General features: G+C 46.1%; 1 long non-coding RNA gene and 1 pseudogene across 1 annotated transcript; both read left to right on the forward strand.

Moving 5' to 3' along the window:
- Positions 1–1,942: 1,942 nt before the first annotated feature.
- On the forward strand, positions 1,943–17,616 carry LOC122940509. The gene is made up of 3 exons (XR_006390334.1): positions 1,943–2,052; positions 17,309–17,452; positions 17,582–17,616. It is a non-coding gene; the product is annotated as an uncharacterized LOC122940509 (long non-coding RNA).
- A 1,869-nt stretch (positions 17,617–19,485) lies between these two features.
- The window catches only part of LOC122940393, a 459,251-nt pseudogene continuing 451,384 nt past the window's right edge, over positions 19,486–27,352 (forward strand).

Here is a 27,352-nt window from a genome sequence, read left to right on the forward strand (position 1 = left end):
TGCTACATGGACATGACAAAGACTCAGCTGTAGTAACTGAACATTACACATACACAGCTCTGCTACATAGACATGACAAAGACTCAGCTGTAGTAACTGAACATTACACATACACAGCTCTGCTACATGGACATGACAGAGACTCAGCTGTAGTAACTGAACATTACGCATACACAGCTCTGCTGCATGGACATGACAAAGACTCCGCTGTAGTAACTGAACATTACACATACACAGCTCTGCTACATGGACATGACAGAGACTCAGCTGTAGTAACTGAACATCACACATACACAGCTCTGCTACATGGACATGACAGAGACTCCGCTGTAGTAACTGAACATCACACATACACAGCTCTGCTACATGGACATGACAGAGACTCCGCTGTAGTAACTGAACATTACACATACACAGCTCTGCTACATGGACATGACAGAGACTCCGCTGTAGTAACTGAACATCACACATACACAGCTCTGCTACATGGACATGACAGAGACTATGCTGTAGTAACTGAACATTACACATACACAGCTCCGCTACATGGACATGACAGAGACTCAGCTGTAGTAACTGAACATCACACATATACAGCTCTGCTACATGGACATGACAGAGACTATGCTGTAGTAACTGAACATTACACATACACAGCTCTGCTACATGGACATGACAAAGACTCCGCTGTAGTCACTGAACATTACACATACACAGCTCTGCTACATGGACATGACAGAGACTCAGCTGTAGTCACTGAACATTACACATACACAGCTCTGCTACATGGACATGACAGAGACTCCGCTGTAGTAACTGAACATTACACATACACAGCTGTGCTACATGGACATGACACAGACTCCGCTGTAGTAACTGAACATTACACACACACACACAGCTCTGCTACATGGACATGACAGAGACTCAGCTGTAGTAACTGAACATTACACATACACAGCTCTGCTATATGGACATGACAGAGACTCCTCTGTAGCAACTGAACATTACACATACACAGCTCTGCTACATGGACATGACAGAGACTCAGCTGTAGTAACTGAACATTACACATACACAGCTCTGCTACATGGACATGACAGAGACTCCTCTGTAGTAACTGAACATTACACATACACAGCTCTGCTACATGGACATGACAGAGACTCCGCTGTAGTAACTGAACATTACACATACACAGCTCTGCTACATGGACATGACAAAGACTCAGCTGTAGTAACTGAACATTACACATACACAGCTCTGCTACATGGACATGACAGAGACTCAGCTGTAGTAACTGAACATTACACATACACAGCTCTGCTACATGGACATGACAGAGACTCCGCTGTAGTAACTGAACATTACACATACACAGCTCTGCTACATGGACATGACAGAGACTCAGCTGTAGTAACTGAACATTACACATACACAGCTCTGCTACATGGACATGACAAAGACTCAGCTGCAGTAACTGAACATTACACATACACAGCTCTGCTACATGGACATGACAGAGACTCCGCTGTAGTAACTGAACATTACACATACACAGCTCTGCTACATGGACATGACAGAGACTCAGCTGTAGTAACTGAACATCACACATACACAGCTCTGCTGCACACACTGATAGAAGTCTTCAGAGGCATATTACACATAAACAGCTTGGTTGTATGCACATACAGCTCAACTACACAGATATTACACGGATACAGCTCATCTATACAAACATTACAGGCTTACAGCTCTGCTACATACAGACTGGGATTCCACACAGCACAGCAGAGTCTCACACAGAGTCTCACACAACCATGTGATCTCCATGACTCCTCCCACACCTGATCACATGGTTATGACACATCACAGGTCCTGTACCTTCTCCTTCAGCACAGCCTGACTCCGCCCACACCTGATCACATGGTCATGACATCATCACAGGTCCTGTACCTTCTCCTGGAGCCCGACTCCTGCCTGGTGGTAGAAATTACAGCCCAGGAGGCTCCATAGTGAAGGGTTGTCAGAGGAGGACACGCCTGCCCCCAGGTAAGTGGAGCACTCATCACATCCACACATATAAGGGTTGGGACTAAATCCCATGGTCCTCCGCAGACATGGTATATACCTGGCTCTGCAGCAGCTGTCTATTTCCCATAACAGGTAGGACCTTCTTGCCCCCTAGTGGTGAGGTCCTGCATAGATGCAGTGTGAATGGGGTATTTCCCATGACTGAGAAGGACCTGCTCCTCACTAATAATGGAGAATGGCCAGCTCTATAGCAGCGTCTATTTCCTATAATCTGCAGGGACCAGTTATTCCCCCGATCTCCTGGACCTGATCTATCTTAGTATTTAGCGTCACAGTGAATTAGCTAAATCCCATTCTCTCCTCAAGAACCATTCTGGTAAAGCTTCGGTGACATTATTATTATTATTTGTATTTGTTTCACTTTGTAGCATTGACTAAAGTAACACAGGTGAACGGTGGATAATAAAGTCCTTATAGTGATTTCCTATTTCCTGGACTCCAGAAGGACCTTCTCCATCTATTCCATACTGAGAAGGTGTCATGTAGGAGAGGTCCCTCTGAGTGATGGGATTTACCCGGCTCATATAGAAATGACTATTTCCCAGACTCCAGAAGGACCTTTTCTATCTATTACATACTGAGAAGGTGACATGGAGGAGAGGTCCCTCTGAGTGATGGGATTTACCCGGCTCATATAGAAATGACTATTTCCCAGACTCCAGAAGGACCTTCTCCATCTATTGCATACTGAGAAGGTGACATGTAGGAGAGGTCCCTCTGAGTGATGGGATTTAGCCAGCTCATATAGAAATGACTATTTCCTGGACTCCAGAAGGACCTTTTCCATCTATTATATACCGAGAAGGTGTCATGTAGGAGAGGTCTCTCTGAGTGATGGGATTTACCCAGCTCATATAGAAATGACTATTTCCCGGACTCCAGAAGGACCTTCTCCATCTATTTCATACTGAGAAGTGTCATGTAGGAGAGGTCCCTCTGAGTGATGGGATTTAGCCGGCTCATATAGAAATGACTATTTCCTGGACTCCAGAAGGACCTTTTCCATCTATTATATACCGAGAAGGTGTCATATAGGAGAGGTCCCTCTGAGTGATGGGATTTAGCCAGCTCACATAGAAATGACTATTTCCCAGACTCCAGAAGGACCTTCTCCATCTATTACATACTGAGAAGGTGTCATGTAGGAGAGGTCCCTCTGAGTGATGGGATTTACCCGGCTCATATAGAAATGACTATTTCCCAGACTCCAGAAGGACCTTCTCCATCTATTTCATACTGAGAAGTGTCATGTAGGAGAGGTCCCTCTGAGTGATGGGATTTAGCCGGCTCATATAGAAATGACTATTTCCTGGACTCCAGAAGGACCTTTTCCATCTATTATATACCGAGAAGGTGTCATGTAGGAGAGGTCTCTCTGAGTGATGGGATTTAGCCAGCTCACATAGAAATGACTATTTCCCGGACTCCAGAAGGACCTTCTCCATCTATTACATACTGAGAAGGTGTCATGTAGGAGAGGTCCCTCTGAGTGATGGGATTTACCCGGCTCATATAGAAATGACTATTTCCCAGACTCCAGAAGGACCTTCTCCATCTATTTCATACTGAGAAGGTGTCATGTAGGAGAGGTCCCTCTGAGTGATGGGATTTAGCCGGCTCATATAGAAATGACTATTTCCCAGATTCCAGAAGGACCTTCTCCATCTATTACATACTGAGAAGGTGTCATGTAGGAGAGGTCCCTCTGAGTGATGGGATTTACCCGGCTCATATAGAAATGACTATTTCCCAGACTCCAGAAGGACCTTCTCCATCTATTTCATACTGAGAAGTGTCATGTAGGAGAGGTCCCTCTGAGTGATGGGATTTAGCCGGCTCATATAGAAATGACTATTTCCTGGACTCCAGAAGGACCTTTTCCATCTATTATATACCGAGAAGGTGTCATGTAGGAGAGGTCTCTCTGAGTGATGGGATTTAGCCAGCTCACATAGAAATGACTATTTCCCAGACTCCAGAAGGACCTTCTCCATCTATTACATACTGAGAAGGTGTCATGTAGGAGAGGTCCCTCTGAGTGATGGGATTTACCCGGCTCATATAGAAATGACTATTTCCCAGACTCCAGAAGGACCTTCTCCATCTATTTCATACTGAGAAGGTGTCATGTAGGAGAGGTCCCTCTGAGTGATGGGATTTAGCCGGCTCATATAGAAATGACTATTTCCCAGATTCCAGAAGGACCTTCTCCATCTATTACATACTGAGAAGGTGTCATGTAGGAGAGGTCCCTCTGAGTGATGGGATTTACCCGGCTCATATAGAAATGACTATTTCCCAGACTCCAGAAGGACCTTCTCCATCTATTTCATACTGAGAAGTGTCATGTAGGAGAGGTCCCTCTGAGTGATGGGATTTAGCCTGCTCATATAGAAATGACTATTTCCCGGACTCCAGGAGGACATTCTCCATCTATTTCATACTGAGAAGGTGTCATGTAGGAGACCTTCTTCATCTATTATACAGGTCCTTCTAAAAAAATTTGCATATTGTGATAAAGTTCATTATTTTCTGTAATGTACTGATAAACATTAGACTTTTATATATTTTAGATTCATTACACACCAACTGAAGTAGTTCAAGCCTTTTATTGTTTGAATATTGATGATTTTGGCATACAGCTCATGAAAACCCAAATTTCCCATCTCAAAAAAATAGCATATTTCATCCGACCAATAAAAGAAAAGTGTTTTTAATACAAAAAAAGTCAACCTTCAAATAATGATGTTCAGTTATGCACTCAATACTTGGTGGGGAATCCTTTTGCAGAAATGACTGCTTCAATGCGGCGTGGCATGGAGGCAATCAGCCTGTGGCGCTGCTGAGGTGTTATGGAGGCCCAGGATGCTTCGATAGCGGCCTTAAGCTCATCCAGAGTGTTGGGTCTTGCGTCTCTCAACTTTCTCTTCCCAATATCCCACAGATTCTCTATGGGGTTCAGGTCAGGAGAGTTGGCAGGCCAATTGAGCACAGTAATACCATGGTCAGTAAACCATTTACCAGTGGTTTTGGCACTGTGAGCAGGTGCCAGGTCGTGCTGAAAAATGAAATCTTCATCTCCATAAAGCTTTTCAGCAGATGGAAGCATGAAGTGCTCCAAAATCTCCTGATAGCTAGCTGCATTGACCCTGCCCTTGATAAAACACAGTGGACCAACACCAGCAGCTGACATGGCACCCCAGACCATCACTGACTGTGGGTACTTGACACTGGACTTCAGGCATTTTGGCATTTCCCTCTCCCCAGTCTTCCTCCAGACTCTGGCACCTTGATTTCCGAATGACATGCAAAATTTGCTTTCATCCGAAAAAAGTACTTTGGACCACTGAGCAACAGTCCAGTGCTGCTTCTCTGTAGCCCAGGTCAGGCGCTTCTGCCGCTGTTTCTGGTTCAAAAGTGGCTTGACCTGGGGAATGCGGCACCTGTAGCCCATTTCCTGCACACGCCTGTACACGGTGGCTCTGGATGTTTCTACTCCAGACTCAGTCCACTGCTTCCGCAGGTCCCCCAAGGTCTGGAATCGGTCCTTCTCCACAATCTTCCTCAGGGTTCGGTCACCTCTTCTCGTTGTGCAGCGTTTTCTGCCACACTTTTTCCTTCCCACAGACTTCCCACTGAGGTGCCTTGATACAGCACTCTGGGAACAGCCTATTCGTTCAGAAATTTCTTTCTGTGTCTTACCCTCTTGCTTGAGGGTGTCAATGATGGCCTTCTGGACAGCAGTCAGGTCGGCAGTCTTACCCATGATTGCGGTTTTGAGTAATGAACCAGGCTGGGAGTTTTTGCAGGTGTTTAGAGTTAATTAGTTGATTCAGATGATTAGGTTAATAGCTCGTTTAGAGAACCTTTTCATGATATGCTTTTCATGATATGCTTTTGATATGCTTTTGGAATTTTGGGTTTTCATGAGCTGTATGCCAAAATCATCAATATTAAAACAATAAAAGGCTTGAACTACTTCAGTTGGTGTGTAATGAATCTAAAATATATGAAAGTCTAATGTTTATCAGTACATTACAGAAAATAATGAACTTTATCACAATATGCTAATTTTTTTAGAAGGACCTGTATACTGAGAAGATGTCATGTAGGAGAGGTCCCTCTGAGTGATGGGATTTAGCCGGCTCATATAGAATTGACTATTTCCCGGACTCCAGGAGGACCTTCTCCATCTATTTCATACTGAGAAGGTGTCATGTAGGAGAGGTCCCTCTGAGTGATGGGATTTAGCCGGCTCATATAGAAATGACTATTTTCCAGACTCCAGAAGGACCTTCTCCATCTATTACATACTGAGAAGGTGACATGTAGGAGAGGTCCCTCTGAGTGATGGGATTTAGCCGTCTCATATAGACATGACTACCTTATTTTTTGCCCTAGAAGACTCACCGGCCCATAAGACGCACCTAGGTTTTTGAGGAGAAAAATAAGAACATCTGTGGATGACGCACTGTTATGGAGGGGATCTGTGGATGACGCACTGTTATGGAGGGGATCTGTGGATGACGCAGTGTTCTGGAGGGGATCTGTGGATGACGCACTGTTCTGGAGGGGATCTGTGGATGGCACTGTTATTGGGGGGGTGATCTGCGGATGGCACTGTTATTGGGGGGGTGCTCTGCGGATGGCACTGTTATTGGGGGGTGATCTGCGGATGGCACTGTTATTGGGGGGGTGATCTGCGGATGGCACTGTTATTGGGGGGGTGATCTGCGGATGGCACTGTTATTGGGGGGGTGATCTGCGGATGGCACTGTTATTGGGGGGGGTGATCTGCGGATGGCACTGTTATTGGGGGGGGGTGATCTGCGGATGGCACTGTTATTGGGGGGGGGGTGATCTGCGGATGGCACTGTTATTGGGGGGGGGGGGTGATCTGCGGATGGCACTGTTATTGGGGTGATCTGCGGATGGCACTGTTATTGGGGGGGTGATCTGCGGATGGCACTGTTATTGGGGGGGTGATCTGCGGATGGCACTGTTATTGGGGGGGTGATCTGCGGATGGCACTGTTATTGGGGGGGGGGTGATCTGCGGATGGCACTGTTATATATGTGTCACCCACAGATTTTCCACCCCATAATAGTGGCATCCACAGATGCCCTAATATACCATAGCTAAACCTGTGGGAGGGGCCGGTGTCATGCAAATGCAGCGCGCCGGTGCGGTCACTGTACTCCGGCCCCACCGCTCAATCACTGCTTTATTGCTTAAACCTTTTATAATAATAACTTTAATTGATGTTCTGATCCCCAGCCCCATCTGTACTACCGTACTTACTAAATGTCCTGTAGCAGGCGGCCGGCCGGAACTCGCTGATATCGCGTGACTTGCCTGTGCCGCCTACTTTATGAATGAAGTAGGCGGCCCAGGCACGTGGCGTCGGTGAGTTACGGCCGGCCGCCCGCCCTGCTCTGCCTGCTACAGGACATTTAGTAAGTACGGTAGTACAGATGGGGCTGGGGATCGGAACTATTATTATAAAATGTTTAGGCATTAAGGAAGTGAGTGAGCGGTGGGGCCGGAGTACAGTGACCGCACCGGCCCGCCGCATTTGCATGACACCGGCCCCTCCTCCCTCCCCGTCCAGCTGATACATCGCAGTCTGCGATGTAAAATGGCAGCATTCGCCCCATAAGACGCAGGGGCATCCCCCCCCCACACACTTTTTGGAGGGGAAGTGCGTCTTATGGGGTGAAAAATACGGTATTTCCCGGACTCCAGAAGGACCTTCTCCATCTATTACATACTGAGAAGGTGTCATGTAGGAGAGGTCCCTCTGAGTGATGGGATTTAGCCAGCTCATATAGACATGACTATTTCCCGGACTCCAGAAGGCCCTTCTCCATCTATTACATACTGAGAAGGTGTCATGTAGGAGAGGTCCCTCTGAGTCATGGTCTTTAGCCAGCTCATATAGACATGACTATTTCCTGGACTCCAGAAGGACCTTCTCCATCTATTACATGCTGAGAAGGTGTCATGTAGGAGAGGTCCCTCTGAGTGATGGGATTTAGCCGGCTCATATAGAAATGACTATTTCCTGGACTCCAGAAGGACCTTCTCCATCTATTACATACTGAGAAGGTGTCATGTAGGAGAGGTCCCTCTGAGTGATGGGATTTAGCCGGCTCACATAGAAATGACTATTTCTAGGACTCCAGAAGGACCTTCTCCATCTATTACATGCTGAGAAGGTGTCATGTAGGAGAGGTCCCTCTGAGTGATGGGATTTAGCCGGCTCACATAGAAATGACTATTTCTAGGACTCCAGAAGGACCTTCTCCATCTATTACATACTGAGAAGGTGTCATGTAGGAGAGGTCCCTCTGAGTGATGGTATTTAGCCGGCCCATATAGAAATGACTATTTCCTGGACTCCAGAAGGACCTTTTCTTTTATTGTATTACTGGTGGTTAGGCCGGGTTTCCTCGGACACATTAGCAGCACGTATATTCACCGATGATGCACTTTATGAACTCAGCTTTTGTTTCTTCTAACAAATATTTAAAAACCATCCCGAGCTTCTGCAGGACATACCGTTGAAATGTGGTCAACCTTGTACATCATTAAAAATGTTTTCCAATTTTCACAAGTGAGTATCCTTATGTGTATTCTTAGAATAGACACCATCTACGATGCTGTGGCGTGGCCTGTGTACTGAAGCCGCTATGCAATAGACTTCTATGGGATAGATTGCTCTCTCAGAGAAGTCTATGGTGGAGTGACGCCGTAGGACATGGCACACTTGTATAAACTGGAAAACCCCTTATAAATGTACTATTTCTAGGCGTCTAATGCAATGTAAAATGAATTTATCATCTATTCAAAGACAGATATATTTATGTAATGCCGGCAGTCTGTGCCAGCCAGCGTACTACTTCTCCCAGCAGACACAGTAACCCTGTTAACATCCTTACATGCTGTCTGTTCACTGCTCCTCCATGCTGGGATACACATACACAGTGTCTGCCCGTGGGGTGGCGTGTGCTCCCTTCCTGATGTTTATAAGGAAAGTGCATGTTCTAATAAGAGGGAGAAATTCTATTTATCTGTGCACCTGAACCCGGCTTGTATTCCTGTTCTGTGACCTATAATCCCTGTTCTGACATCCCGCTCCTGACCCCTTGTGTTCCTGTTCTGTGACCTATAATCCCTGTTCTGATATCCCGCTCCTGACCCCATCTTGTGTTCCTGTTCTGTGACCTATAATCCCTGTTCTGATATCTCACTCCTGACCCCTTGTGTTTCCTTTCTTTGACCTATAATCCCTGTTCTGATATCCCGCTCCTGACCCCGGCTTGTATTCCTGTTCTGTGACCTATAATCCCTGTTCTGATATCCCGCTCCTGACCCCGGCTTGTGTTCCTGTTCTGTGACCTATAATCCCTGTTCTGATATCCCGCTCCTGACCTCGGCTTGTATTCCTGTTCTGTGACCTATAATCCCTGTTCTGATATCCCGCTCCTGACCCCTTGTGTTCCTGTTCTGTGACCTATAATCCCTGTTCTGATATCCCGCTCCTGACCCCGGCTTGTATTCCTGTTCTGTGACCTATAATCCCTGTTCTGATATCCCGCTCCTGACCCCGGCTTGTGTTCCTGTTCTGTGACCTATAATCCCTGTTCTGATATCCCGCTCCTGACCTCGGCTTGTATTCCTGTTCTGTGACCTATAATCCCTGTTCTGATATCCCGCTCCTGACCCCTTGTGTTCCTGTTCTGTGACCTATAATCCCTGTTCTGATATCCCGCTCCTGACCCCGGCTTGTGTTCCTGTTCTGTGACCTATAATCCCTGTTCTGATATCCCGCTCCTGACCCCGGCTTGTGTTCCTTGTCTGTGACCTATAATCCCTGTTCTGACATCCCGCTCCTGACCCCTTGTGTTCCTGTTCTGTGACCTATAATCCCTGTTCTGATATCCCGCTCCTGACCCCGGCTTGTGTTCCTGTTCTGTGACCTATAATCCCTGTTCTGATATCCTGCTCCTGACCCCGGCTTGTGTTCCTTGTCTGTGACCTATAATCCCTGTTCTGACATCCCGCTCCTGACCCCTTGTGTTCCTGTTCTGTGACCTATAATCCCTGTTCTGATATCCCGCTCCTGACCCCGGCTTGTGTTCCTGTTCTGTGACCTATAATCCCTGTTCTGATATCCCGCTCCTGACCCGGCTTGTGTTCCTGTTCTGTGACCTATAATCCCTGTTCTGATATCCCGCTCCTGACCTGCACCTATGCTACGAGCCCTGACTAGATGACTGACTACCTTGGCCTGTATTCAGACACTGCTCGTGCCGGACACTTTGAGACTTGTTTTATGGACTGTATTCTGCCTGGTCAGCCGTCACCTACTCCATGTTAGGTGATACAACCCGCAGTATGTTAGTTTAGGCAGTTCATTACAATTCACCTAATTGTCATACTAAATTTCCATTGAATACCATTGATGCCACAGATGGCCATGCTCTTACCAGTCCCACATCTCAGTGCTGCCCTCATTACTCACAATTTGCACTGACACATGGGATGTGAACATAAGAAGTTCTGCAGATTTTCACATACTAAGGCCTCATGCACACAACAGTGTTTTTTCATGGTCCGCAAAACAGGGTCTGTTGTTCAGTGATCTGTGTTCGTTTTTTCTTCCGTGTGTCTTCCTTGATTTTTTGAGGATCACCAGACCAGAAAAGTGAAAAAAATATCTAAGTCAAGTTTGCCTTGAAAATGATAGGAAAAAAACGGACACGGATCACGGACGTGGATGACAATCTTGTGTGCCTCCATTTTTTTTCACGGACCCATTGACTTGAATGTGTCCGAACCGTTGTCCGTAAAAAAAATAGGACAGGTCCTATTTTTTTGACGAACAGGAAACACGGACGCGGATGACAAACGGTGCATTTTCAGAGTTTTCAACTGACCCATTGAAAGTCAATGGGTCCGCTGAAAATCACGGAAAACGGAACAACGGACACGGATGCACACAAGGGTCGTGTGCATGAGGCCTTACAGACTTGCTTAGGGAACAGCAATAATCTGCTGCTTTTCTGTAACGTGTGTTCGCACCCATAGACTATCCTCTTCTATAATGACACACAGTCCTCTGCCATCATCGCAGGAACTGCAGGTCATTATGCACTGGTTAGTTTCTTTATGCACAACCACAATATGATGGCTTGCAGAAGTGTGCCGGCATACAGTTATGGTCAGGGGTCGCACTACATTTTTTCCAGAAAAGTAAAAATACTCCTTCGACCATTTTTGAGGATTATTTTCACCCGAGGAGGAGGGTGAAATTTGCAGTATACAAATACATAATATGTCGGCCTGCACTCGCTCACATCTGCGTTTGGAGCCTCTGTGGCAGATTCTGTCCAAAGACCAGACAAAAAAGCCTTGTATGCAGCACTTTTTTGGTCTGGTAAAAAGACAGGCTCGTGAATGGGAACTGACCGGACTCCATCACAGTAAGCGGGGTCTGTTCTGCTTCTTCCCTCTCAGGCCGGGTTCACATGACAATATTGCCATATATTTAATGTACACACAAAAACGTATATACAGGTGAAACTCGAAAAATTTGAATATCGTGCAAAGTTAATTTATTTCAGTAATGCAACTTAAAGGGAACCTCTCATCACCTTTATGCTGCCCATACTAACTGCAGCATGAAGTAGAGACAGGTGAGATGATTTCAGCGGTCTGTCATTTATAAGTTAAAAGTACACTCGCCTAAAGAATTATTAGGAACACCATACTAATACGGTGTTGGACCCCCTTTTGCCTTCAGAACTGCCTTAATTCTACGTGACATTGATTCCACAAGGTGCTGATAGCATTCTTTAGAAATGTTGGCCCATATTGATAGGATAGCATCTTGCAGTTGATGGAGATTTGAGGGATGCACATCCAGGGCATGAAGCTCCCGTTCCACCACATCCCAAAGATGCTTTATTGGGTTGAGATCTGGTGACTGTGGGGGCCATTTTAGTACAGTGAACTCATTGTCATGTTCAAGAAACCAATTTGAAATGATTCGAGCTTTGTGACATGGTGCATTATCCTGCTGGAAGTAGCTATCAGAGGATGGGTACATGGTGGTCATGAAGGGATGGACATGGTCAGAAACAATGCTCAGGTAGCCCGTGGCATTTAAACGATGGCCAATTGGCACTAAGGGGCATAAAGTGTGCCCAGAAAACATCCCCCGCACCATTACACCACCACCACCAGCCTGCACAGTGGTAACAAGGCATGATGGATACATGTTCTCATTCTGTTTACGCCAAATTCGGATTCTACCATTTGAATGTCTCAACAGAAATCGAGACTCATCAGACCAGGCAACATTTTTCCAGTCTTCAACAGTCCAATTTTGGTGAGCTCGTTCAAATTGTAGCCTCTTTTTCTTATTTGTAGTGGAGATGAGTGGTACCCGGTGGGGTCTTCTGCTGTTGTAGCCTACCTTTCTTTCCCATTCTGACATTCAGTTTGGAGTTCAGGAGATTGTCTTGACCAGGACCACAACCCTACAAGCAGTGAAGCCACTGCCATGTGATTGGTTGACTAGATAATCGCATTATCGAGAAATAGAACAGGTGTTCCTAATAATTCTTTAGGTGAGTGTAAGTGGTTGCCGAGAACCAACATCACAATCATTGCAGACTGGGCCTGGAAAAGAGTCCTGGTTATTCATGAAGTCCTGCTCTCCTGCCCACCTGCTGATGACTGACAGTCTTCTACCTAGTTTTCTCCCTTATTCTCTAGGAGAGAACTGCCAATCATCAGCAGATGGGTGAGAGAGCAGGAGATTATGAATAACCAGGACTCTTCCCAGGTAGATTTGACTCTTTTCCAAGCCTGGGCTGCAATGATTATGATGGTGGTTCTCAGCAACCACTTACTTTTAGCTCGTGACACGCCGTTGCTGCTCTCAGTGAGGTCAGCATAACGTTGTTGTCAGGTTCGCTTTAAAAGGTGAACATATGAGATAGACTCATTACATGCAAGTGAGTCTTTATTTGTTATAATTTGGATGGTTATGGCTTAACACTTATGAAACACCCAAAGTCTCAATTTTTTAGGTCCCCTTTGCTCAGGGGGTATGGATTAATTAGCTGACTAGAGTGTGACACTTTCAGCCTAGAATATTGAACCTTTTCACAATATTCTAATTTTAAGCTGCATTACTACAATTCCTTTTAATTAGCATTACTGAAATAAATGGACTTTTGCACGATATTCAAATTTTTAGAGTTTCACCTGTATATACATTAACAGACGCCTCAGACAGGCGCCATACCGTGGCATCTGTCACCATAGAATTCCATTGTAAAAAAAAAAAAGATACCTTAGCCAAAATTTTTTTTTTTGTTGGGCTTTGTAGGATCCTGCAGAGTCCTAAAAAAATAATAATAAATAAATAACTTTCCGTCAGAAAACGAAGCGCAAACAAATTTCCTAACCTGAAATTCGCTCATCCCTACAGGGAACCATTACTGGTCTAAATAACATCAAGCTATTATAGCAAAGTTATAAAGTCCAGTCCAATATGGCGGATCTTCCCTGTACTTTACCACTTGGCTATAATAGGCTGTCTGCATTCACTACATACTGCACCACATACATGCGTGTGATGTATGTGGTGCAATGTATGATGTATACATGTGTGTGATGTATGTGGTGCAATGTATGATCTATACATGTGTGTGATGTATGTGGTGCAATGTATACATGTGTGTGATGTATGTGGTGCAATGTATGATATATACATGTGTGTGTGATGTATGTGGTGCAGCGTGGGATGTATACATGTGTGTCATGTATGTAGCGCAGTGTGTGATGTATACATGTGTGTGATGTATGTAGTGTGATGTATACATGTGTGTAGTGCAATGTATGATATATACATGTGTGTGATGTATACATGTGTGTCATGTAGGGCTGCATCTAACGATTATTTGAATAATCGATTAGTTGTCGATAATTTAATCGATTAACCAGGAAAAACACCAAAATAACAAAACAAAGAGGTTTATATGATTTTACTTGAAAAATTATGTTCAAAAGCCATATAACAACAAATTGTGGATGACACTGTTATGGGGGGGATCCGTGGATGGCACTGTTATGGGGGGGGGGGGGGGGTCCGTGGATGGCACTGTTATAGGGGGGATCTGTGGATGGCACTGTTATGGGGGGGATCTGTGGATGGCACTGTTATGGGGGGGATCTGTGGATGGCACTGTTATGGAGGGGATCTGTGGATGGCACTGTTATGGAGGGGATCTGTGGATGGCACTGTTATGGAGGGGATCTGTGGATGGCACTGTTATGGGGAAGGGGATCTGTGGATGGCACTGTTATGGGGAAGGGGATCTGTGGATGGCACTGTTATGGGGAAGGGGATCTGTGGATGGCACTGTTATGGGGAAGGGGATCTGTGGATGGCACTGTTATGGGGAAGGGGATCTGTGGATGGCACTGTTATGGGGAAGGGGATCTGTGGATGGCACTGTTATGGGGAAGGGGATCTGTGGATGGCACTGTTATGGGGAAGGGGATCTGTGGATGGCACTGTTATGGGGAAGGGGATCTGTGGATGGCACTGTTATGGGGAAGGGGATCTGTGGATGGCACTGTTATGGGGAAGGGGATTTGTGGATGGCACTGTTATGGGGAAGGGGATCTGGATGCACTGTTATGGGGAAGGGGATCTGTGCACTGTTATGGGGAAGGGGATCTGTGCACTGTTATGGGGAAGGGGATCTGTGCACTGTTATGGGGAAGGGGATCTGTGCACTTTTATTGGGAAGGGGATCTGTGCACTGTTATTGGGAAGGGGATCTGTGCACTGTTATTGGGAAGGGGATCTGTGCACTGTTATGGGTAAGGGGATCTGTGCACTGTTATGGGGAGGGGGGAGCTGTGGCTGACACTATATAGCATCTTATGCTATATGTGTCATCCACAGATCCCCCTCCCCATAACAGTGCACAGATCCCCCTCCCCATAACAGTGCACAGATCCCCTTACCCATAACAGTGCCATACACGGATCCCCCTCCTCATAGCAGTGCCATACACGGATCCCCCTCCCCATAGCAGTGCCATACACAGATCCCCCTCCCCATAACAGCCCCGGCCCCGCTGCTCACATTAGACTATTCTGGCAGTAACAATGAAGCTCAGGTAACAGGCAGAGCGGGCGGTGGCGTAACGTCACTCACGTGACGCACCTGCTCCGCCCACTTTATGAATGAAGGAGGCCGAGCAGGCGCGTCACGTGAGTAAGTGACGTTACGCCGCCGGCCGCTCTGCCTGTGTAACATCCCAGAGTATGTCACTAAACTCTCTCCCTGCTACAACATGTCAGGTGCATACAGTACAGACCAAAAGTTTGGACACACCTTCTCATTCAAAGAGTTTTCTTTATTTTCATGACTATGAAAATTGTAGATTCACACTGAAGGCATCAAAACTATGAATTAACACATGTGGAATTATATACATAACAAAAAGTGTGAAACAACTGAAATTATGTCATATTCTAGGTTCTTCAAAGTAGCCACCTTTTGTTTTGATTACTGCTTTGCAAACTCTTGGCATTCTCTTGATGAGCTTCAAGAGGTAGTCACCTGAAATGGTCTTCCAACAGTCTTGAAGGAGTTCCCAGAGATGCTTAGCACTTGTTGGCCCTTTTGCCTTCACTCTGCGGTCAAGCTCACCCCAAACCATCTCGATTGGGTTCAGGTCCGGTGACTGTGGAGGCTAGGTCATCTGGCCCAGCACCCCATCACTCTCCTTCATGGTCAAATAGCCCTTACACAGCCTAGAGGTGTGTTTGGGGTCATTGTCCTGTTGAAAAATAAATGATGGTCCAACTAAACGCAAACCGGATGGAATAGCATGCCGCTGCAAGATGCTGTGGTAGCCATGCTGGTTCAGTATGCCTTCAATTTTGAATAAATCCCCAACAGTGTCACCAGCAAAGCCCCCCCACACCATCACACCTCCTCCTTCATGCTTCACGGTGGGAACCAGGCATGTAGAGTCCATCCGTTCACCTTTTCTGCGTCGCACAAAGACACGGTGGTTGGAACCAAAGATCTCAAATTTGGACTCATCAGACCAAAGCACAGATTTCCACTGGTCTAATGTCCATTCCTTGTGTTTTTTTAGCCCAAACAAGTCTCTTCTGCTTGTTGCCTGTCCTTAGCAGTGGTTTCCTAGCAGATATTCTACCATGAAGGCCTGATTCACACAGTCTCCTCTTAACAGTTGTTCTAGAGATGTGTCTGCTGCTAGAACTCTGTGTGGCATTGACCTGGTCTCTAATCTGAGCTGCTGTTAACCTGTGATTTCTGAGGCTGGTGGCTCGAATGAACTTATCCTCCGCAGCAGAGGTGACTCTTGGTCTTCCTTTCCTGGGGCGGTCCGCATGTGAGCCAGTTTCTTTGTAGCGCTTGATGATTTTTTGTGACTGCACTTGGGGACACTTTCAAAGTTTTCCCAATTTTTCGGACCGACTGACCTTCATTTCTTAAAGTAATGATGGACACTCGTTTTTTTTTTTTACTTAGCTGCTTTTTTCTTGCCATAATACAAATTCTAATAGTCTATTCAGTAGGACTATCAGCTGTGTATCTACCTGACTTCTCCACAACGCAACTGATGGTCCCAACCCCATTTATAAGGCAAGAAATCCCACTTATTAAACCTGACAGGGCACACCTGTGAAGTGAAAACCATTTCAGGTGACTACCTCTTGAAGCTCATCAAGAGAATGCCAAGAGTGTGCAAAGCAGTAATCAAAGCAAAAGATGGCTACTTTGGAGAACCTAGAATATGACATATTTTCAGTTGTTTCACACTTTTTTGTTATGTATATAATTCCACATGTGTTAATTCATAGTTTTGATGCCTTCAGTGTGAATCTACAATTTTCATAGTCATGAAAATAAAGAAAACTCTTTGAATGAGAAGGTGTGTCCAAACTTTTGGTCTGTACTGTATAATGGATTTTATGACATATCATGAAACTGCCTTGACCTCACACGTGTTTCGATCCATATAAAAAGAGAGAACACAACATTTACACTTTATTATCTCCTCCGATGTCTCCTCTTATCTCCATTTATTGTATTTTACATGACATTTTGTAGGATTTTACATCGTCTCATTTTCTTTCCATTCAGGTTCCTACAATATAGGATCTGCTAAGTGGAGATCTTCTATATAAGATTCTTCTCCTGATTGACCCGACAAGAATGGATAGGGACAAGATGGCGGAGAGAATAATAAATCTTACCCTAGAGATCCTCTTCTGTCTTACTGGATAGGTGAGAGATTCTGATGATGTCACATTACATCATCTTATCTATGTTACTAACAGATGGACATGACTGGAGAGGTGAGGGACTCTGGAGATGTATGGAGTGATAGTTTTTACTGTGTCTCTCCATAACCAGGACTACACAGTAGTGAAGAAGACCTCTAGTGAGCGATGTCAGGACCCTATGTCTGAAGGATGGGGAAGAACCCTGAGCCCAATCATGGAGCCTCCACCTCACCTCCTGATACATGAGGAAATCAATAGAGAGAAGATCCTAGAACTCATCAACAAGATGACTGAGCTGCTGACTGGAGAGGTGACACTGCTGGGAATGCTGGAACATTATACAGGAACGCTATGAAGGGATCTGGGTGATGACTGTATCGTTGTGTTGTCAGGTTGCTTTAAGGTGTCAGGATGTCACTGTCTATTTCTCCACGGAGGAGTGGGAGTATTTAGAAGGACACAAAAATCTGTACAATGACGTCATGATGGAGGATCACCGGCCTCTCACATCACTAGGTAATAGACATGACTAAATACACACGTCCTCTCATTATCTGTATGTAAGGGATGAATTCAGTCACTGGATGTGTTTCCTACTGTTGAAAATTGGCCATAACAACACAAAATGTCTTGAAGCAACTTCTTCCTCAGAAGATTCTTTCGTTTAAGCCTCTTTCACACATCAGTGTTGATGATTTCCATCAGTGATTTCAAGCCAAAACCAGGATTGGAGCCTCCACAGACATAAGGTATAGGGGAAAATCTGTATCTGTTCTGTGTTTAGAGTCTCGTCTGGTTTTGGCTTAAAATCTCTGATGGAAATCTGAAGAGCAGCAAGACATCATTAAGGTCAATGTAAAATGTAGGCAGACTATGGCATACGAGGTAAATGGAAGTGAATTACAGCTGTGGTAAAAGGCAGCGCTCTGTTATAAGTCCTGGACACCGTCCTTTATACCTCAGAGAACAGAGGGATAATTCATATTTTAATTCGTTTTCCGCAGTGTGTCGCTGTACGTAGACTTCAGTGTTTTACACACAGATTCCATCATTCCATCATTATCATACGTAACCATAGATCTACACAAGTTACACGACAACTTCTAATTGGATAAAAGTTCCTTATCACGATCTCTTGTTGCATAATTAGTTCCTGGGGTCTTCCATTAATCCTCTCCAATTCAAGTACCAATCTCCATTTTTCTTTCCAAAGAGCCCCATGGTCCATAAAGCCAAGATCGGCTCTTTCATTTACCACCGGTCCAACACCAAGGATCGATCCTGATCATAAACATGCAAATGTTTAGTTTTAATAGACAAATACATTTATCTTCGCCAAGGCTTCCACTTTTAGTGCAAATATTATCTACTTTCTAAAGGTCACCATTCCATCATAACATCTTTATCGATTACTTAAAGGCTACTATTTTCTCAGTAAAAGTAGTTAGTACTAAAAGTACTCAGTATTCACTTCAAAATGGTGATTAACTCTTTAGCTAAGCTCCTTTTTGAGGTGTAAACACAAGGGGGTCCTTTACTATTCTGAAATAAGCCTAAATTAGACATATTTCAGGCGCAGATGTCGGTGCAATGGGGGGGGGGGCAGGTCTACAATTGTCGGTGTGCAGTGGGCGGGGAAGGGAACGGGCCAGCAGGCCTGTGTAATTTTCAATTTTCTACAAATGTTTCAGGTGTAGAAAAGGGTCTAAATGTAAGACAGCTTGGAAGCTGTCTTACATTTAGAACTGGTGCTGGAAGCCCTGAAGTTATGGAGAAGCCTGCACCTCTTCATAACTTCGACAGAATCACCCCCAGCTTAGGGCTTTGTTAAGACCTGCGCCTAAAACACAGGTCTTAATAAATGTGTCCCAAGATGTATACCTAAGACAACATGGCTGACCATCCGATCTAATCCTGATTCTGCAACACCTACAGTTAAGGAAGAGAGAACAACACCCGAGAGATGTCCCAGTCCTCTTCTTCCACAGGATAATTCAGAAGAACATCACTATGTCACACAGAATGATCAGGTAGATGGATATAAAGACATCATGATGGAGGATCACAAGCCCCTCACATCACCAGGTAATAGACATGACTAAATACACACGTCCTCTCATTATCTGTATGTAAGGAATGAATTCAGTCACTGAATGTGTTTCCTACAGTTAAGGAAGAGATAAGAACACCAGAGAGATGTCCCAGTCCTCTTCTTCTACAGGATGGTTCAGCAGAACATCAAAATGTCCCACAGGATGATCAGGTAGATGGTCATAAGGTCTCATGAAATGTCCCCTATGATCTGTAGAAGACTGTGAAGATCTTGTCTTCAGTCTTGTTTTATCTACCAGTATTATATGTTTTATCCTTGTATAATGAGAAAGATGGCAGGATTCAGTGTTGTTTTAGGTATCAAAATTTCGACACCCAATCAATACTTTTACACTAGTATCGATTCGGTACCAGGATGTTCATTTTCTCGATACTAGACTGCGTTACTGCGCAGTCTAGTATCTCCTCTTATAAGAGAACATGGCGTGTGCCGTGCTCAGCACACGCTATATTCTCTCCGGCTAGACAGTGGAGAAGGAGGGAGGGAGGTAATCCCTCCATCCTATGACGCGGCCGCCGCTGAGCCCAATAAGTGGGTGGCTAATTAATGCAGGAGGAGGTAATAAACTGCTTCGCCGTCTGAGCTAGTGAACTCGGCAAATGGCAGCAGCAGCCTCCTCCTCCTGAGTGTCTTGTGTCCTCCCCAGCATCATCCCGAGCCCCAGTGCCAGTGAAAAGCAGCCTGCATATCAGGTACCCGGCCTGGCCACTGTACCACCATCTCATTAGGGGACATAAGCTTTGACTATGGGTATAGCTATTGCCGCTAGAAGGTGGGCACTAAGCACACAAAGTGTAAGCTCCTCCCTCTTCAGCTATATCCCTTCCTGCAGGGACCAAGCTAATCAGTTTTAGCTTAGTGTCTGTAGGAGGCAGACCTTCCTGCATTGCAGATCTGTTGATTTACTAATTTTTTCTCTCTCTCTTTTTTTATAGAGGGAAGCTTCAGGCAGTCTGGGTAAAAACTGCCTGCGCTCCCACCCAGAAGACGGGAGACCAGGGGGGGTCACCCAAACCCCCTGCTCGTTCCCGCTCTCCGGAAGAAAAGGAGGACCAGAGGTTCCCGTAAAAACCTCTGTCTCCCGACAGCAATCGCATCACCATGGCCCCCCCAGTGAAAGTCCCCTCTGTTTCCGGTTTAGCGTCCCTCACCAAGGGGCCGCACACCGAAGGAGGTGATCCGGCTGGAGCCAGGGGGCAGAAGACTTCAGACAGGTGAGTAGGTGACTTTCCACAGTGCCCCCCCTCCAGTACCCTCTCCTCCCCACGTGTGATGGTCCCCATGTGGTTGCCCTGTACCATGGGCAGTAATGAGAGCCCTGTGAATGTTAAAATGGCACCTGGTGCAGGGCTCAGGGGGCTACTCCTGCTGTGTGGCCGCACGCGCTGAGCTTCCTTGGGCCATTGCTGATTGAGGCCCCGGCTTTATTTGGGGCATACTACCGGGAGCATCCGTTTCCACGACGGCGTCGTCCTGAACGAGCTGGGGAGAGGAGAGGGGGCGGAGTTTCCTCCTCTAAGTGCAGTTTCCGGGTCAGCGCTTCGCTTCTGGGGCCCCGGCTTCTGTGTGGCCTACTCCTGCAGAGCCCTCACTCGGCTTATTTTTCTCTGGCCAGCATCTGAGTTCGGCTAGGGATGCTGACATGTGTTTCGGCGAGCATGGGGGGGCAGGGCCAGAGATGATGGGCGGGTGCTGACAGCCGGCGTCATTTCGTGGTGGGGCTTGTGTTTGCCCCGCCAGCAGCAGAGCGGTGGGAGAGTAGGCACCGCCCACTTTCAGGATTTAAAGCATCTGGCGGGACGCTGACAGACTGGCTTGCTGCTTAGAGGGACACAGGCTGAGTAAGTGCTTTTTGTCCCTTCTTACAGGTCCTAACTTTTCCCTTTTCCATATTGGGGTGCCAGGGGTATCATTATGTCTGAACCCAGGCCCCAGGTCCAAAAGCAGGCTGTCCCTTTGGTGCATGATTTTTCCTGTGCGTCTTGTCGTGCAAAATTTCCATCCCCTCAGTCAGACTCCCTCTGCTTTGCGTGTGCCGCGCCGGCATCAAGTGGCATGGCTCCAGACCCGTTGCTTCCCGCTGCCCAAGCTACAGGAGTAACCGGAATGGGCGCGTTCCCTGTCTAGGGTCGTGCAGGATGTCTCCAATACCAACAAAGCTATTGTGGATATATTGGGGCGTTTGTTGGCAAGGTAGTCCTTTGACCGGTCCGACTCTGGGGATCATGGGGTGAGTGGCCATCACGGCCATCCCACAAAATGGGCCAGAACATTCCCCCCCCCCCCAAAAAAAAAAGGGTGTTGGTGTCTTCTGTTTCCTCGGCCTCTCCTCCTCATACTAGAGAGTCTCACTCCAACGTGTCCTCAGTTGAAGAGGCATGTTCCGAGGAGAGAGGGTCAGATGAAGATGTTGTCCCATCGGAGGGTCAGTCGTCCAAACCATCTTCCATGGTGGACAATTTAATTACGGAAGTTATTGAGACGTTGCAGGTTGAGGATCCAGCTCCGTCATCTGCCAGCACAGGTGTTTCCTTTAGAAAGTCCCATCATTCGCACAAGTGTTTCCCCAGCCACCAGGAGTTTGATTCCTCGCTCTCCAAGGAGTGGAATTTACCTGATAGACATTTCATGTTGCCAAATCATTTTCCGGAGGATTTGACTAAGAAATGGTCGGCTTCACCTATAGTGGACCCGCCAGTTTCCCGCTTAGCTAAACATACTACCTTGCCAATGGTGGATGGGGCTTCTTTTTCTGATATCAAAGATAAAAAGCTGGAAGTGTTTGCAAAATTTGCCTTTTGAAGCAGTGGGCACAGCTCTGCAGCCGGTGTTTGCCTCTATATGGGTGAGCAAGGCTAAAGGGGAGTGGGCAAATAACTTACGTCAGGGTATCGAGTCGGGAGTCCCCTGGGGGAACTTGCAGATGTGGCCCTGCAGCTCTTGCATGCCAGTGCATATATTTGTAAAGCATCTTTGGACGCGGCCAGGTTTATGGCTCTCTCATCAGCCCTGTTGGTGGCTATTCGCTGTACCTATGGCTCTCATTCTGGGCGGCAGATAATGCTTCAAAGCAGACCCTGACGGCCCTTCCCTTTACCGGCAGCAGACTTTTTGGTAAGCGCCTGGATGAGATCATTTCGGACACTACAGGTGGTAAGAGCACCCATTTACCACAGAACAGGTGGTGGTCTAATAATTAAAAGCGAGGAAGTCTTTTTTCGTCCCTTTCAGAGTTTTTCCGACCCCAAGGGAGCATCCGATAAGTCGGCCGCAGGCCAGAAGAGCAAGCCTTCCTGGCGTTCCCGTCAACAGGGCTCTAAGTCCTTTCACCCTAAGAACTCCGTTGCATGACGGGCGACTCCCGGCGCCCTCCGTTCGGGTGGGTGGCCGGCTTCATGTGTTTCGACATGTTTGGCTGACTCACAGCTCAGATGCGTGGGTGAGGGAGGTCATTGCAGAGGGCTACGAGCTGGACTTCAAGTATCCCCCTCCATCCCGTTTTTTCCGGTCGTCTCCTCCGGCCTCTACTGCAGCCACAGATTTCTTTTTTTCTGGCAATTCGCACTCTGCTGCAGCAAGGCGTGATTGTTCCGGTTCCTGCACAAGGGTTTTACTCCAATCTCTTTGTGGTTCCCAAAAAAGAGGGGACGGTTCCATCCCGTTCTGGACCTCAAGGCGCTCGGGTGTGCAAGGCGGCGACCTGGTCGTCTTTGCATGTTTTTTCCAAGTTTTACAGAGTGCATACCTTCTTGCATCTTCTGACGCTTCTTTGAGGCTTAGCGTTTTGCAGTCAGCGGTTCTCTGATTGGCAGGGGGGCCGAAGTAAAGCCCACTCTCAGGAACTGCTCTGGAACGTCCCATGGTTAAAGCCTGTGTCCCCCAATGAGACGGAAGGGAAAACAAGATTTTTGTACTTACCGTAGAATCTGTTTCTCTTCCGTTCATTGGGGGACACAGCTCCCACCCATTCTTTTGTTTATGGGCCTTTTCAGGCCTGTGTGGTTCAGGGTTTGCACATAATGTGATATTCTTGTGTCTGGCTTCTCCTACTGCTTTTGCACTAAACTGATTTAGCTTTGTCCCTGTAAGAAGGATATAGCTGAAGAGGGAGGAGCTTACACTTTGTGTGCTTAGTGTCCGCCTCCTAGCGGCAACAGCTATACCCATAGCCAAAGCCTGTGTCCCCCACGAACGGAAGAGAAACTGATTTTACGATAAGTACAAAAATCTAGTTTTTAATACAAATACAGGAGGTGGGTGCGGCACCTGATGGGTTAACTGCCGCTGATCACAGATCACTGATTTTGCCGCAAGCACCTGCTGCCTGTATCTGTATTAAAGGTTAAATACCATTTAAAAACATTGGTGGCGCAGTGCTCCCCCCCCAGCATTAAAAGTATTGGTGGCAGTGGCCACAAGGTCCCTTCCTCCTCATTGGTGGCGCAGTGGCAGTTGTTATCAAAGCCCCAGTAATCCTGGGGCTCCGATCGGTTACCATGGCAGCCAGGATGCTACTGAAGCTCTCCATGGTAACTTCCCTGCTACAGGGCACAGGGAAGCAGGGAGAGTGTAAGATCCTATTCACCCTAATAGAGCTCTATTAGGGTGAAAAGGACAAGGGATTAAAAGATCCAAGATTCTAGCCCCTGAGGGGGGAAATAGTTATTAAATAAAAAGTTTAAAAAAATAAGTATAAATCACACTCTTTCCCAATTTTACATAAATAATATATAAACAATAAATAAACTTATTACATATCGCCACATCTGAAAAGTCCAAACTATTAAAATATTTAAAAAATCTCCTATGTGGTGAATGCCGTAACAGAATTTTTTTTTTATGGCAGTACCAAGATCATACCACGGATTCTATTCTAGCACATGTAGATGCAAGTCATCCTTCTTACTTGCATAGAGTATAATATAATATTCAGGGGCGTAGCTAAAGGCTCATGTGCCCTGGTGCAAGAGTTCAGCTTGGACCTCCCTTCGCTCAGTGCTTTGTGGCCAGGGGCAGGGAAGCACATAGCCTTCGTGATGCCTGAGGCGAAAATTGAAACTGCATCCCCTGCCCCAAGCCAAATTCTGACCTTACCCCTTCCCTCCAGCCAGAGATGTAACTTGACCTGCATGAACTTTGTATAGTACCGGTGTCAATGTGCACAAGGGTCTTTGGGCCCCCTCAGGCTCCTAGGCCCTGTAGTGACTGCACCTCTTACAGCAGGGGTGGGGAACCTTTTTGCTGCAGAGGGCCATTTGGATATTTGTAACATCGTTCGGGGGCCATACAAAATTCTCAACATAAAAATTGGACGACTATATTTGGTCAAACATAAAAGTGACTTAAGGGTAAGTTACGGAAATCGTGCTTCAATTAAAAAAATCTAGAGCGCTGTATTTTTGCAGCACAAATTGGCGGCTGTGCTGTATATTACAGATAGTACAGGTGCCATTTTGAACACATAAAGCAGTCTAATTATTAAGTTGAGACTGTTATATATTTAGTTCTTTATTTAGCATTAATGGCAGCCAAGCTAAACCCAGATAGGTCCAGAGAAGGGTTCACTCAGCTTTCGCTCTCCCTGCCACTGTCCCTGCCTCTTTCTTCACAAATTTCCTTGCTTTTGTCCCTTTCTCAGCCTCAGATCTGCCCCCACCTCCATCAGCCTTAAGTCACCCTCCTATCAGACACCCCAGCTAGCAATGCGCTGTTCTCACCTTCCTGTGCCTCCCGCATGCTAATGACCACTTCCATAATGGAAGCGGTCATTAGCATTTTCACAATCTGTTCTGGCAGGGGGCGAAATGAAATGATCCCGCAGGCCAGAGGTTCCCCACCCGTGCCTTACAGCTCTGCCCCTGATAATATTGGAAGCAGTGATGGCCAGTTCGCAGTGTTCGCCAACGAACACATGCGGGCTGCCATCTTTAGTAAGGTTAGACTCGCCCGTCAGGCGATGCACAGATAAGCCCTTACCTGTGCCGTGAGCCGGTCTGAAATCGAATGCGGTCACCGGGAGCAGGCAGTTCTGAGAACAGCCGCCGGGGGCTTTCGTCGGGCTGTTCTTGGAACTGCCTGCTCCCGGTGACCGCTTACCTGTGCATCACCGGACAGGTGAGTCTAACCTTACTAAAGATGGCAGCCCGCATGTGTTCGTTGGCGAACCCTGCAAACTGACCATCACTGATTGGAAGTTGATTTATTGGAAAAGTGACAGGGTTATTTTCATCAGCGCATATAATTCTAACTCGCCAACAATTTTCTAGCTGCTCAGATGCAGCCATACATTTTGAACCTTTGATTATGGACACCTGGTCATGTGATCTCTAGTCTGACCTCCAGTCTGAGGCTTGCTGTCTCTCTCCTGTGTGGCTGACATCCTGTGATCTACAAGATTACAGCATCATTTATCAGATCCCTCTGGAGAGCTCCCTCCCCACCAGCTGCTCCTCCTTGTCTTCTGTCTGTCCCTAAACATATCATGCTGCTGAAGATATCATCTCTTAGAGTCTAAACCTTTGCTCTTCTAGTGTAATGGATAATGTAGAGATGAGATCTTCAGCAGCATGATATGTTTAGGGACATACAGAAAGCAAGAAGAGTAGCTGGTGGGGAGGGAGCTTTGTTTTTGGCAAACCATTTTTGCTAAATTCTTACTGAATATGATTAGTTTAGAATTAATTTGCTCATCTTTACCCTGAAGGTATATATTTCAGGGACTCGTTGACTAAACTTTAGACAACGAGTCCCTGAAATTAATACGTAATTGGTCTACCATACAAAAACAAAGTTTATGTGAAAACGGTGCCATGTGCGTTTAATGTTAGTATTAAAAGCAGGCTTCGTTTCGCTGTAGAACAAAAAAAAAAAAAAAAAGAACCCTCACTTTATTCCAACCACTGGGTGGTTTTTGCGCCGTGGGATATTCCCTTTCCTCTATTTGAATTAATGTTAGTATTAGCAGGGAAAACCATGAAGAAGGTAGAGGACTGTGGATAACATGTCACTGGGAGGAAGTGGGGAGGGGGCGGAGTCTGACAAAGAACGATTATAGACACAAGTCACTAACGTAGTGTGATAGGAACACTAAAGAGAGGGAATTCGATTAGGGAAAGTATTAAGGGAGTGAGGGGATGCTGAAACTGTGCTTAAAGTGGTTGTCCCACCTTACTTGTTCAGCTTGTTTGGCAGCCTGCTCTGCTCTTAATTCTCAGATTTCCTGCCTCCAAGGCTGGGCCACCACCCTGGCTTTTCGTGGCATCACATCTGCTCTTCAGCCATGTATGCTCACTTCCGATGCTTGTCTGATTAGGGGGGCGAGGCGGGCTATCATTCAGACAGCCTGAACCCACCCAGCCTTAGAGTCGGAAAACCAGGTTTATTTGGTCTCCTTGCTAAGAAGGTGTGGTGGCTCAGTTGGTAGAGTGCATGGGTTTATCTATTCGATTCTACAGTGCAGCCAGGCCGTTTTTGTTTGTTTCTTTCGAATTTCAGCCCATTTGGAATGTTTTTCCAGCTCCCCACTACATTGTGTGCAATTGTAAATGGTGGAATTAGAAAGCACAACTTTGTCTACAAAAAACAAGCCCTATTAAGGCTATATGAACGGAAAAATAAAAAAGTTATGGCCCCAGGAAGGCAGGGAGTAAAAAATGAAAGCAGGAAAAATTAAAAATTTTAAGGTCCTCAAAGGGTTAAACACGTTGCGTTATAGCACAAACATGTTACAGCAACAACACCAATTTTATATCCATATTGATAAACGCATAGTTCAAAGACAATTTACAA

The sequence above is a fragment of the Bufo gargarizans genome, chromosome 6 (genome assembly GCF_014858855.1).
Source record: "Bufo gargarizans isolate SCDJY-AF-19 chromosome 6, ASM1485885v1, whole genome shotgun sequence".
NCBI classification, from domain to species: domain Eukaryota; kingdom Metazoa; phylum Chordata; class Amphibia; order Anura; family Bufonidae; genus Bufo; species Bufo gargarizans.